Raw genomic sequence first — 9,829 nt, 5'->3', positions numbered from 1 at the left:
GCATCGGTAAAAAAGGTAGGACCTTGAACAGGAAATACAGAAATTAGTGAGAAAGGCAACACAAAATGTTGTCTAACAAATGAAAAGATCGGAGACTTAGGATATTGGGTAGAAAATTGTCCAACAAAGGAAGCGCAAGCAACTTGCCAAGAATCAGAAGTTGCAAGAAGATAAGTGATGTAACTATGAGTGAATTGAGAAATAATTAAGGAAGGATCTCCTCCCCAAAGTTGTTGACAACAATGTCGTCCTTTGATGATCAGTTCAGCTAAACGATCGATATAAGTAGCCAAGCGTTTAGATATTTTATTGGACAAAAGGATCCATTCTAGCGGCCGATTGGTCTGATGAATCATTCCTGTAGGAGAATGTAAAGGGAACATCGGGAAGGAGATAATGTAAATGGGCCTTTTGAAGTTGCTCTTCTACAAGCTGGAATTCCTGTAAAGCCAAAGGAGTTAAATGGCGTGAGCTGTCCAAGTGACTGTCTCCTTCTAGAATAGAAAAAAGATGTTGTAACTGATATGTTGGTATTCCTAAAACAGGACGCATCCAATTAATGTCTCCTAGAAGCTTTTGAAAACCATTTAATGTTTTTAAATGATCACGTCGAATTTGAGTTTTTTGGGGTCGAATATTTTGTGTTCCTAAGGTATAACCTAAATATTGAATAGGAAAATCCAGTTGAATTTTTTCTGGAGCAATATTAAGTGAGTAAAAGGAAAGCTGAGTTTGATACAAAAGCATCTTGCTGCTTTTCTCTGGTGGGTGCAGCAAGAAGAATGTCATCCATATAATGATATAAAAGAACAGAAGGATGACGCTTTCGAACAGGATCCAAGGCCCTATGGACAAATTCTTGACACAAGGTAGGGCTGTTTAACATACCTTGAGGTAAAACTTTCCATTGATATCGAGAAAGTGGCTGAAAATTATTAAAAACAGGGACAGAGAAGATCCATACAATGATAAATTAACACAGTTGGAAACTGATTGTTTACAGGATTTAAAGTCCTATGTATGAATTTTTGACATATAGTAGGGCTATTAAGTATACCCTGGGGAAGAAGCTTCTGCTGATATTTTTGAATAGGTTGTCCATTATTATATTTAGGAATAATAAAGGCAAACTTTTTACAATCTTGAGGTTGTAATGGAATAGAGAAAAAACAATTTTTGACATCTATGACCATTAATTTTTAACTTTGTGGGATAAGGGCAGGATTAGGAAGACCAGGCTGTAAACTTTCCCTAGGTTGAATGTAAACATTTATAATTTTAAGAACAAGACAAAGATGGGAATTCATGCAGAAGTACGTGGCTTTAGATTCCTCTCGGCCATTTGTTTTTTGACTTACTCTTTTAAAGTCCTAAGTATTTCTTTAGATAATGGCCACTGTTTCACCTAAAGAGGAGTGGTCGTTTTACACTTTAATTATAAAACTTGAGGCTGGTGAACAGTGGCTATGAGTTTAAAGGATTGTAGCCCATTTTGAACATCATATTTTTGGCAGCTGAGGAAATGTGAAGAATGTTTAAAAAAGCACCAAAATGTTATGAAAGATTTTGTCCCCAAAGATTAATATTGATAGGAATAATAAAAAAAACTTGACCTTGTTGACCTTTAGGACCGGCACAGGTTAAAGGTTCTACGTCTTGATAAACCACAGAAGCAGCACCCAAGCCAGTGAGTATAACTGAAACTTGTCTTTTTTCCCATTGTATAGGCCACTAATTTAAACAAATAATAGACATATTCACCCCCATATCAATTAACCCTTTAAAAACTATTCCATTAATGTGCAATGAAATAAGGGCTTTTGATTAGAAACTAAAGTTTCCCAAAAAACAGTTTTTTCTGTGCTACCAAACCCTCCCTATTGAGAATACGTTCCCCTGCCTCTAGGTGTATAAATTGTGAGACTTGTACCATAATAAGAATTTTATTAGTAACATCATGTCCTTTTGGCAAAGGGCCACACACTCTAATAGCTAATTTATATACTCCTCTATTAGGAGACAAAGTATAAGGCTGAGTAATAGCTAAGTCAGCAGCGGTGCTCTGCTTAGTTGCCGCATAAAGCTGAGAAACTGGGGTAAGGTGTGGGATCCTTAAGGAGGACTTGAATTTATTCCTTGATGTTGTAGGCCATTGCTCACTGAGTATTGTAGTAGACTTGTATTGTATTTATTTGTCCAATGTCGACCTTTATCACAACATTTGTACACCTCTGAAGGCAGCTTTCTGCCTTGAGGGATAAAAGTGTTCAATTTTTATGACATTCCTTTTTTGAAATGTCTAGGTTTACCACACTGCAAGCAAACACCTTGTTTGTTATTTCCTTTTAAGGCTTTAGACAAAGCTCCAGCAAATAATTGAGCATTATAAATAGCCCCTCCAACACTAACACAAGTTTTAATATATTTATCTAAATTGGCCCCATTGGCCTTTTAACGATTTTAACAATTTTTGACAGTCAGCATAAGCATTTTTAAAAGACAATGTTTGTAACAAAATTTTTGAAGCAAGGCCAGCACCCACAATTTTCAAGACAGCATCCTGAAGACGGGCTACAAAATCTGGATATGGTTCATTTGTGCCCTGTAAAATCTTCACAGAGGAAAGGAAATAAGAAAATCTATCTTATTTCAGGCCCTTAAAAACAAAATCTTGATTTGAGTAAGGGCAACATCATCTAAACCAGCCTGAGCATTAAGAGTAGCATATTGGCCCGTGCCTGTGAGTTGTTCCTCAGTGGGTCCTGGGGGATCACACATAACATTTTTTCTAGCCTGTACATGTGCCTTGTCCATTTACCAGCTGTGCAATTGTAACCACTGAGAACGATCAAGAAAAGCCTTCCCCAAAGTCTTCCAGTCTATAGGAATCATCAAATTTTCTGATGAAAAAACATCAAGAAGACCAAGGATAAAAGGAGATTGAGATCCATAGTTAAAAATGGCAGCTTTCATTTCTTTTAAAAATTTAATTTGTAAGGGATTAAATTGGACATTATTGCCACCATTTAAAAACTGAGCATTAGGAGCAAAAGAAGCACAAATAATTGGAAACAGATCCAGCTCCTTAAATTTTTTTTATCTTTTCCTTTTCTCCCTCCCCCAATGGCGGGCAGGGCACTGAGAAAACTTTGCCAGACAAAGGTAAAGGTAAGGAAGCCGGGGGGTTGGAGGCACTGGAAAATCCTCTTTTAACAGGGCAGAAGGAAAAGAAACAGGGAAAGCTCGCAAAGGTGAATTAGAAGAATGTATCTGTAATATTTGTTGAAGCATTTCCATAATACACTGCATGTCAGAATTTCCCTTAGAAAAAGGAAGAGCTGGCTTTTTCTCTTCTCCCCCTTTTGCTACCCCCCCATCCTCTGTTACCCTGGCACAAATGGGCTCCATTTCAGATTTATTTTTTCCCAAATCCTCAGATACCTTTCCTCCTGTGGCAACATTACCACACTCTGAATCAGTCTCAAGTAACTCTAATGTCTGAGTGACAGTTACACAAGGTCCACAATTTTAGAGGCATAATATCCCCTAACTGGAGAGCTCTAAGCAGAGCTTTTACTACCTGTAACCATTCTCTCCGACTCAGCTGCACTTTAGTCTGATACTGAAACCAGTAACAATGTTGTTCAACATGGGCAAACAATCACTTCAAAGTCTTTTTCTTTCACTTCTACTCCTATAGACAGCAATAGTCCTTGAAACAGGCGTAAATATTCTGAGGCCAGAGAGATGGAATTCCCATAATGAAAGCTTAAGAAGGTTCCCCTTAAAAATATCCGGGCCTTACCCGCCCCTAGGGGGTTCCCCTTCTTGTTCTCCCCTACTCACCCGTGCTGACCCTGCTCGCTGTGCCACTTGTTGGGGTCTGTGCCGGGGGTGGTGGAGAATGAAAGAACACACAAAAGACAAAGACACACAGAGAACATGGCGGCCGCACTCAGGGCCTCTGCCTCACTTTATTTATACCCCATAAACCCCACGTCAGCAGAAAGAATGCAATGCAAAACAAACTTTCTTTTCCCAGATGTAACCTTCTACTCAGTTCCTTGTTTCTATGCTCTTCCTTATCTGCCCACCTTCTTGGTGCCTACGGGAGTTCATTAAAAGTTCAATTGGAGATACTGTCCTTGAGCCCTATCTATTCTCAGCATACTGTTTTCAAAGGCCCCTGCAGTATGTGATGGAAAAAGTTATTGGGGGAACCTGCACCCAATATTTCAACATAGATTCTTTCTATTTTCCATGTGTTGCCTGGCTGAGAAATAAAGAGAGACAGTATAAACAGAGGAATTTTACAGCTGGGCCACCAGGGGTGACATCACAAATCAGTAGCACCATGATGCCCACCTGAGTCTCAGACCAGCAAGTTTTTATTGAGGGTTTCAAAAGGGGAGGGGGTGTAAGAACAGAGAGTAGGTACAAACATCACATGCTTCAACGGGCAAAAAGTAGAACCACTGATAAGGGTCCAACAAAGATCACATGCTTCTGAGGGAACAGGGCAAAGAGCAAAAGCAGAACCACTGATAAGGGTCCAACAAAGATCACAAGGCAAAGGGCAAAAGCAGAGCCACTGATAACGGTCCAACAAAGATCACAAGGCAAAGGGCAAAAGCAGAACCACTGATAAGGGTCTCTGTTCAGTGGTACATGTATTGTCTTGATAAACATCTTAAAAAACAGAAAACAGGGTTTGAGAGCAGAGAACCGGTCTGACCACAAATTTACCAGGGCTGAGTTTTCCCAACCCTAGTAAGCCTGAGGGTTCTACAGGAGATCAGGACTAATCTCAGTCCTTATCTCAACTACACAAGACAGACATTCCCAGAGTGGCCATTTATAGACCTCCCCCAAGGAATGCATTCTTTTCCCAGGGTATTAATATTCCTTGCTAGGAAAAGAATTTAGCGATATGTTTCCTACTTGCACGTCCATTTATAGACTCTGCAAGAAGAAAAATATGGCTCTTTTTGCCTGACCCCGCAGGCAGTCAGACCTTATGCTTGTCTTCCCTTGTTCCATAAAAATCACTATTATTCTGTTCTTTTTCAAGGTGCACTGATTTCATATTGTTCAAACACACATGTTTTACAATCAATTTATACAGTTAACACAATTATCACAGTGGTCCTGAGGTGACGCACATCCTCAGCTTACGAAGATAACAGGATTAAGAGATTAAAGACAGGCATAAGAAATTATAAAAGTATTATTTGAGAACTGATAAATGTCCATATTAAGATGAAATCTTCACAATTTATGTTCCTCTGCCATGGCTCCAGCCAGTCCCTCCATTCGGGGTCCCTGACTTGCCATAACATTTCTCCCTTTCTTTTTACATAAATGTGCCATGGCGATGAAGACTTGTTCATTCTCTCGGTTTTGAAGCAAGATTCTTTGACTGGTCCAGCACACTAAAAACAAGTTGATTAAATAGAAAAACATGATTCCAAAATTTACTACAGTGGAACCCCAACAGACTTAATCCAAGTCATCAGGTTTAGTCCAGAAAGACTTTCTGCCATCTGATCTAATGCCTCAGCTCTAGGCACAATGGATAAATGAGCTTGAGAGGCTTCAAAACTTTGTTTCTTTAATTTAGTTATGTCCAATGATAAATTATCTTCCCTAACCAGAAGATGTCCTTTGACCATTTCCCATGAATGATCAGTCTCATTGTAGGAATACAGGGCAATGCAGAAATCAGAAGTGTTGCAATCACACTGCATTTGCATGCGATGTTTGAGACTCATTAGCCAATCTCCAAGCCAAATAATAGATTGTCTTAAATCATTAATTTGATTAGCTAATTTTTGATCAATGCCCTGTTGATAATTCCACATTTGGGTGGAATTGGCTTGCCAATCATTAACAAAATGAGTCGTTTGAATACATTGGTGTAATGCCACTCTGGCAGTGGTGGCCAGTGCAGTGACTGTAATTAGGCCCATGATCACAGCAATTAAAGTGAAAACAAATCTCCTAGATCTTTTGAGAATTCATTGTAACACATCATTAATTAAATGTACTGAGGGGTAAGATTCCCAAGGTTGGGGTAAAGTTACCAGTATTCAGATTCCTTCTCGAGCTCGAACCAACATTATACTTTTCCTGAAGTCAAAACGGGAGTTAACACAAGTATATAAATGACAATTAATACATTGGACAGTTTGATTGTTTGTCCAAATTTTGATATTTCCCACTAACAGCATGTAAGGAGGCTTAACACAACTCTGTACAAGAATAGTCAGGTTGGAGGTAAACAAAGCAGGATGTTTGAATCTAGGTTGATACTGAGGGAGAGGAGTGGTGGTGGCAATGCCCAATGTTCTCCACCATAAAGAAGCAATCCGAGGTGCCTGGGGATGCCGAAGAGGTAGAGGGGCATACCTGGGTCGAGAAGAATTATCATAATGCCAATTGGAGTCCCATAAAGGAAGAGGAAGAGGGTTCAAAGGGGATTTATCATGGGGTTCAGAATCATGGATGCAAGGGGTGGTAGTGGGGACAACAGACAGAAAAGTTTCCCCTTCCCATATTCGCAGTCCAGACATGGCAATAGCCAATTTCCAAAGTTCTGGGTGTTCTGGACTCAGAATGGGGAATATCATATGAGGCCTAAGTGGGGTAATGCCCTTCCCATTTTAAGGGAAAGAATGAGCTGAACCTCCTATGCAAAGTACGATGATGATCCTTGTCCTCCCAATAAGAAAAAAAATAAGTAGCCTCCAGGCATTTCCTTCCGCCAGAGGAGCAATTGTTTTCTAAATAGCCCTTTGGTGCCCAGTCTATTACTAAACCATATGAGTCATTTTTTAATACTACTGCATGTGAGTTAACACAATCTTCCCAAATTAAAGTTTTAGATGGGCCCTCAATATTTTTAGGACATGGTTTTCCTACAGGTTTATATTGAAAGTATGGGGTATATCCTATTACTCCCCATTTCATTTGTCTTAAAGGAGAAAGGGAGAGGCCAGAGACCAAATGTCCCCATTCCCCTGTGGCTGGTCTCTCCGGAAGGTAAGCAGCCCAGACTCGAGTTTCTACATGGATACAACCAGGTGCATGTCCGAGGCACAGAGGAGGGTATGTACAACCCATAGTAACATTAAACACAGTGCCTTCTTCTCCTGATTGAGTGGGGCAATGGTCATCTGTAGCTCCAGGCTACACACTGTCGTTAGTATAGATCTCCACAGGAGTATCCATCCAGGTGAGAGATCAAATAAGTGGAGAAAAAGGCACATAAGCCCAATAAGAATAATAATTTACCAGGGCTTTTTCCCAACCCGAGTAAGCCTGAGGGTTCTACAGGAGATCAGGGCTAATCTCAATCTTTACCTCAACTGCACAAGACAGACATTCCCAGAGTGGCCATTTATAGACCTCCCCCAAGGAATGCATTCTTTTCCCAGGGTATTAATATTAATATTCCTTGCTAGGAAAAGAATTTAGCGATATGTTTCCTACTTGCATGTCCATTTATAGACTCTCTGCAAGAAGAAAAATATGGCTCTTTTTGCCCGACCCCGCAGGCAGTCAGACCTTATGCTTGTCTTCCCTTGTTCCATAAAAATCACTATTATTCTGTTCTTTTTCAAGGTGCACTGATTTCATATTGTTCAAACACACATGTTTTACAATCAATTTGTACAGTTAACACAATTATCACAGTGGTCCTGAAGTGACGCACATCCTCAGCTTACAATGATAACAGGATTAAGGGATTAAAGACAGGCATAAGAAATTATAAAAGTATTATTTGAGAATTGATAAATGTCCATATTAAGATGAAATCTTCACAATTTATGTTCCTCTGCCGTGGCTCCAGCCGGTCCCTCCATTCGGGGTCCCTGACTTCCTGTAACAAAAAGTACCAGACCAAGAGACAGGAGATTTCTTTGGGCTTCTGTTTCTTGCAAAGTCAAAGACAAAGACCAAAAAAAATTTTTTTTCAGAGGCAGGGTCTTGCTCTGTCACCCAGACTGGAGTGCAATGGCACCATCAGATCTCACTACAGCCTCATCCTCCTGGGCTCAAGTGATCCTCCCATCTTAGCCTCCCAAGTAGCTGAGACTTGTTTCCAGACTATATAAAGAACTCCTCCAACTCAGTAATAAGAAGACAACCCAATTAGAAAATGGAGGAAAAGATCTGAATAAATACTTCACAGAATAAGACATATGATGGGCTAAGAAGCTCATGAAAAAATGCTCAACATCACTAGTCATTAGGAAAGTGCAAATTAAAACCACAATGAGATACCTTCCACAGTCACTAGAATTGCCATTACAAGTGCTGACAAGGATGTGGTGAAAATGGAACCTTCATACATTGCAGTGGGAACGTAATATGATGCAGTCACTTGAAACAGCCTGGGTCGGGTGTAGTGGCTTACGCCTGTAATCCCAGCACTATGGGAGGCCAAGGCAGGTGGATCACGAGGTCAGGAGATCGAGACCATCCTGGCTAACACAGTGAAACCCCATCTCTACTAAAAATACAAAAAATTAGCCGGGCGTGGTGGCAGGCACCTGTAGTCCCTACTACTTGGGAGACTGAGGCATGAGAATGTCATGAACCCAGGAGGCGGAGCTTGCAGTGAGCCCAGATTGTGCCACTGCACTCCAACCTGGGCAACAGAGCGAGATTCCATCTCAAAAAAAAAAAAAAAAGAAAAGAAAAGAAACAGCCCGGCAACTTAAGTGAAAAACACCATAAGACCTAGCAATTCCATTTCTACATATCTAACCAAGAGAAATGAAAGTGTATGTTCACACAAAGACTGGTATGTGAATGTTCATAGCAGCCAAAACTTAGAAATAATGCAAATGTCCCTGAACTAGTGAATGGATGTGTAAAATGTGGTATATCCATACAATAGAATACTACAGAAATCAAAAGGAATAAACTACAGATGCATCCTGTATCATGATGAACCTCAAAAACATGTTAAGTGAAAGGCTAACATGAAAGAGTACATATTGAGTGATTCTATTAATATGAAATTTGAAGAAAAGACAACTGTGGAGACACAAGTTGGTCAGTGTTTGCTTGGCACAGGGTAAAGAAGTAGGGTTTTGTGTAAACATGCACAAGAAAACTTTTTGGGGGTGATGGAAGCATTCTAAAACTAAATTGTGGTGATGATTGCAAAGCTCTAAATTTACCAAGAATCACTTTATAAATCACTCACAATGGGTAGACTTTATGGTATGGAAATTATACCTCAATATAGCTTTTAAAATACTGTCTAAAAGAATAAATTTCTCTAGAATTTTTACATAAAACATTGGCCAAGCTACTAGAAATAAAGCACTGTTTTATTTAGAAAGTAATATCCTGCAGAAAGCTTCTCTGAATATCCCATGGAAATGATGTAATGAATCATGTGAATATGCAGAAGAAAGATGAGCATTTACCAAAAGGTGTTAATCGGTTTGATTTTTTTACAAAGGGTTTCAAGATCAAGTAAGTATGAGTAACAGAGGATTAAACAAAGGTAACTAGGTTTCATTACTTTAGGGTTTCCTAGAGTTTTAAAATATTTCATTGTGTCTAATGACTCTAGGAAAAGGATGTAAATTTCAGACCTTTCCAGATTTGTTTTTCACAAAAACTGGTGTAACAGAAAACATATTTTGATATATAAAAAACACAGTGCAGTGCAGAGGTAGAATGCCAAATTGACTATTGATGAGAATCACCCAGTAACTTCTTAATTTCTTTGACTTCATTTAGCTAACATCTCCAGGTTCACAACTTGAGAGATAGGTCAAATGTTTCCCACCACAGAGGCAGTTTACTG

At 39.5% G+C, this 9,829-nt stretch overlaps 1 protein-coding gene across 2 annotated transcripts in view; it reads right to left on the bottom strand.

Annotated features, from left to right (window-relative positions):
• Positions 1–5,210: 5,210 nt before the first annotated feature.
• CFAP53 (cilia and flagella associated protein 53) overlaps positions 5,211–9,829 on the bottom strand; it is a 40,844-nt gene continuing 36,225 nt past the window's right edge. Inside the window, exon 9 of one of the 2 annotated variants that reach the window (XM_050767757.1) lies at positions 5,211–5,432. The gene's annotated coding sequence lies outside the window, so the exon portion shown is untranslated. Of the gene's footprint in view, positions 5,433–6,709; positions 7,883–9,829 lie in introns of those variants that run through there. The other variant, XM_050767756.1, reaches the window with a different exon arrangement.

Source organism: Macaca thibetana, chromosome 18 (assembly GCF_024542745.1).
Source record: "Macaca thibetana thibetana isolate TM-01 chromosome 18, ASM2454274v1, whole genome shotgun sequence".
Taxonomy (NCBI): Eukaryota; Metazoa; Chordata; class Mammalia; order Primates; family Cercopithecidae; genus Macaca; species Macaca thibetana.
Note: the sequence above shows the minus strand (reverse complement) of the source record. Positions and strands in the feature narration are given on the sequence as shown.